General features: G+C 36.3%; 1 non-coding gene across 1 annotated transcript; it reads left to right on the forward strand.

Annotated features, from left to right (window-relative positions):
• The first annotated feature begins 245 nt into the window (after window positions 1–245).
• On the forward strand, window positions 246–351 carry LOC122028453. The gene has a single exon (XR_006124822.1). It is a non-coding gene; the product is annotated as a small nucleolar RNA R71 (small nucleolar RNA).
• The last annotated feature ends 4,606 nt before the right edge of the window (window positions 352–4,957 follow it).

Below are 4,957 nucleotides of genomic sequence, written 5' to 3' on the forward strand. Positions count from 1 at the left end.
GTTGAACTGCATTTTGTTTGACAGGCTCTCTTGTATATGTGGCTTGTACTTCTTGAATTTCTGAGGGAGATTCCATCCAACTTTTACTCGACCATCCATGGAGGTTCAATGCCACTTGATCAATTAATGTATAAGCTTCTTCTATACTCTTGTCCATAAATGAACCTCCAGCTGATGAATTTAACAAACACATATCTGAAAAAGAAATTCCCCAATAGAATATGTGTAGAATCAACCATTTCTCCAAGTCATGGTGAGGGCACTGCCTTTGTAGACCCTTGAATCTGTCCCATGCTTCAAATAAAAATTCTCCATTTGTTTGAACAAAATTTGTGATGCAACTCCTCATGTAGATTGTTCTGCTTGGAGGGAAAAAATGATTCAGAAATTGCTGCTCCAATTGTTCCCAACTTGTGATGCTTTGAGGACGAAGAGAATATAACCAAGTACTTGCTTTATCCTTGATACTAAAAGGAAATGCCATCAACCGAACTGCATCTAGTGATACTCCTTCACAATTCACCAAATTGCAAAGCTCTAGATATGTCTCAAGATGCAGATAAGGACTTTCTGATACTTCTCCTCTGAATTTGTGACCTTGTATCATGGAAATTAACTCTGGGTCTAGTTGGAAATTTTCTGCTTCAATAAGAGGCTGCACAATGGGAGACATAAATCTTGCAGAAATAGGTGCCGAGAAATCTCTTAAGGCCCTGCTTGACATGTTAGTGCTCATCGAAATAAAATGAGTAAAAATAAAAATGAAGAATTAAAGATAGGAAATGAAATGCTATATGAAAAACAAGAAACAAAATGCAGAATTTGAATTGCTAAAAAAAAATGTAGTTTTTTTTTCTTTTTTTTGATTATGTATATGGAAAACAAATTGCAATTTAAAATGGAAAAACAAAAACTATTCACAAGTCTAGGTTAACTAAATTGCTAATCTACTAATGTTAATGCGAACAGTCACTGACAACGGCACCAAAAACTTGTTACGCAACCACAAGTGTACGGGTTCGTTGTCAGTAATAAAAATATCGAATCCACAGGGATTGATGATTAAGCACTAGATATGTCACAAGATAAGTTATCTAGACGGTCGAAAGCTGGCTTTGGCGTTTTCAAACTAACAAGGGTGATTGAAAAGGGAAAGAGAAGGATGAGAGAAAGAGAAAGAACTGATCTTGGATGGAATGAGCTTTGGGAGATGGATTCTAGGATTTCGGTTTCATTGTAATATTAGGAGATACTACATAGATTGCTTAGTTTCTATCCTTGATGTCAATGCTCTTGCAGGAAGTTAGATTGGCCAGTATCTCTAAGTATCACGTAGAGACAATCTTTGTGAAATCCTGTAACGGTTAACCCCCTTGTCACGAGGGCGCCTTGGTAGATCACTGGGATACATATCTAGTAAAGAAAAATAAGGATAAGGGTATGTAACACCCACAAAATTATACGATAGGTATATGAATATTATTTTCCTTAGATCATAAAGAAAAGAAAAGAATAAGAGAAAAAGGAAAATAAAAACAAAAAGAAAATATAGAATAAGAAGAGGTGAGGTCAAGGATTGAACCTTGAACCTCCCACAATTGATGGATATAAAGTGATGAATGTTAACAATTAGGATAAGGAGAAATAATTGGATAGAAAGGAATGAAAAATTTAGTTAAAGAAGAAAAGAAAACAAAGAAAAAGGAGCAAGAGAAAACCAAGTTGCTTACCTTCCTTTCCCTCTTGGTTAAGAAAAGGAGCAAGCAAAAGAGGGATTGTCTACTTCCCTCCCTCTCTCTATTTTCATGGGAATTAAAGGAGTGGGGGAAAAGAGGAGTTGAGGGAATGAATGAGGACATGTTTCATTTGGCAAAGGGATAAATAGGTTAGAGAAGAAAAAACAAGGGATTAAATTCTTTTTCTTCTTCCTCCTTCTCCCTTCTTCATTCTTCACCGAACCAAGAAAACTTCCCTCTCCTCATTCCAATAGCTAAGTTAAGTTCTTCTCCAAGAAAGCTAGTTCCTGAGAAGAAACCTTCAAGTTCTAGCCCTTACAAGCAAAGGAAACAAAAGGAGGTACAAGAAGAAGAAGCTTCCTCCTTCCTTGACACCTAGAACACTTTTCTCTCTAAGGAAAACCACAAGCGAAAGGATGTAAGTTCCCCTCACCTGTGGTACACTAGCTCTTGTTGTTCTATGAAGATTCGGTTACATAAAAATCTAAGAAAACATCATGAAGAATTCCAACCAAGATAAAACCAAAGGAAGGACCTAGGGAATGAAAAGATCTAAATTTGATATGCTCGATATTCTTCTTGTAACATGTATTTTATGATAAGGATTTATATCATGTCTCTATGTTAAAATGTTTGGTAGAACTTATATTCATGAGTATTCGGCCATGGTAGAACTAAGGGCCTAGGAGAGCTTTAATTTAAAACTAAGCATGCCATGATCTCCCTAAGATAAGATATGAAACTATTATGATATGCCCATGATTGTATGTTAAGTGGAACTCTATTTCATGTCCATGAAGGTTCGGCCATGTTTAGTTTTGAAGCTTAGGAGAATTTAAAACAAGTCTAAGATGCTCATGACCTCCTTGATGAAATGTTATGAAACTAACTTAATGTTCTTATGTTTGTTGTTGCATGGAAATTAAATTACATGCTCTATAACATTTGGCCACATTATGTTCAAGGGCTTAGGAAACTTAGAACCTAACTCAACTATGCTCATGTTATTCCTTGAAATATTTGCTATGAAAGTTGTTTAAGGTTCTCATGCTTTTAGGACACTTGAACCTTAGTTTTAAGTCCTATAACATTCGGCCACATCATGTTCAAGGGCTTAGGAAACTTAGAACCTAACTCAACTATGCTCATGTTCTTTCTTGAAATATTTGCTATGAAAGTTGTTTAAGGTTCTCATGCTTTTAGGACACTTGAACTCTAGATTTAAGCCCTACAAGTTTCGGTCACTTCATGATTAAGGGCTTAGGAAACTTAGAACCTAACTCAACTATGCTCATGTTATTCCTTGAAATATTTGCTATGAAAGTTGTTTAAGGTTCTCATGCTTTTAGGACACTTGAACCTTTGTTTTAAGTCCTATAACTCTCGGCCACTTCATGTTTAAGGGCCTAGGAAACTTAGAACCTAACTCAACTATGCTCATGTTATTCCTTGATATGTTTGCTATGGAAGTTGTTTAGGGTTCACAAGCTTGAATGATAGTTTTTAACCCAATGTATGCTTGACAAGTTTCAGCCATGATAAGTTGTAAGCTTAAGAATCCTAGAACTCTACCTAAACTTGCTCATGGTGTTTCTTATGGTATAAGAAATGATGCTTACTTAGGGTTCACATGTTGGTATGGAGTTTTTATCAAAAACCCAATCTATATGGTTCGGCCACTATAAGACATTAGGGTTAGAAACCTAATTATGTTTTCCATGTATATTATATGCCATGATTATGAGATTTCTATGCTTCTATGTTTAATTATGCACACTTATGATCTATACATGATGAAAACCCTTATGCTATGGTGTGTATTATTTATGATGAGTTATGTGCCAATTTATGCATGATATATATAATGAGCTGTGTGCCCAATTTATGCATAAAATATATGATGTGATGTGTGCCCAAACCTTTACATACCATTATGATGAGCTGTATGCCCAAAATTCTATATGGTATGATATGATAAGAGATACGATGTGCAAGAAATGATAAGAACCATGATATGTAAGACATACTATTTTACTTTATGTATGGCTTGTACCAAGGGTGGGCTCCATAAGCGCCCCGGGGTCGATGGACTAAGAAACGGGCCTCGTTAGGGATGGGCTCCTAAGTGCCCCTAGGTCGATGGACTAAGAAACGGGCCTAGTATGTATGCCTTGTAGGGTTCAAGACTTGCTACCTTGGACCTACATAGGACGCGCGCATTTATGTAAGTGGTACAAGCCGGGGCCCTAACCATGTTATGATTATGTTTAGGTACGTATAAAATAAGTTTTCAAAGGACATGTTGCATATATATATTATTGCATGAATCATGTTTTTTTAAAAATCATCTGCATAACACATTATGATTATGTTATGATATACCATGATGCCTATGATTATGTTATGTTATGTTAGGATGAACCTTATGATTATGTTTTGATATGTTATGATCATGATCATGTTATGCTAGAATGCACTTTATGACTTTATGAGGATATGCCATGATACCATATGATTTTGTTATGATATGATGCTTCTATACATGATATGATGAGTTGTCTTTATGCTTTATGCATTGAAGCTTTATTTATGCTATACGATTTTTGTGAGTAGGAAAGGATCTTACTGAGCCTTGAGTGCTCACAGCTTACTTTCCTTGTACCACAGATAAGGGCAAAGAATGGATGTACTAAGGGAGTAGCAGGAGGGGGCAAGAAGGATGTGTGTAGTAGTGACTTGGCTAAAGAGGAAAAACCTGCTTTTAATTAATAAAGAATTATGTTCATGTTGTTTTCCTTTATAACTCTATGACACTTCATCATGCACTTTAGTATCATGGTCTAAGTTTATGTTAAGCATGTTATGTGACTCATATGATAGGTAGTTGATGATGATGTGTTAAAGAAAAAGAAAGGTTTAAAGAAAAGAAAAATAAGTAAATAAATTTATATGCTATAGATAAGACTTCCGCTGTGTTTTTAGAAGTAAGGATAGGTAACCCCCGTCAGCTAGAGCAGGAAGGGGCGGGGCGTTACAGGGTAGAGGTTCGGTACGGTTACCTACTTCCTTATGGAGGAATTGCCTCTCCTTTCGAGAGAATGTCCTAGACGTCTGTGAACGGGTTAACCTTGTCACTAGTGTAGGAGCTTTCGAGCCGCAAAAACCACTTTTTGCGTTGCGGAAACCCCGAAGTCCCATGCCACCGGATCCGTACGAAGATT

The sequence above is a fragment of the Zingiber officinale genome, chromosome 10A (genome assembly GCF_018446385.1).
Source record: "Zingiber officinale cultivar Zhangliang chromosome 10A, Zo_v1.1, whole genome shotgun sequence".
Taxonomy (NCBI): domain Eukaryota; kingdom Viridiplantae; phylum Streptophyta; class Magnoliopsida; order Zingiberales; family Zingiberaceae; genus Zingiber; species Zingiber officinale.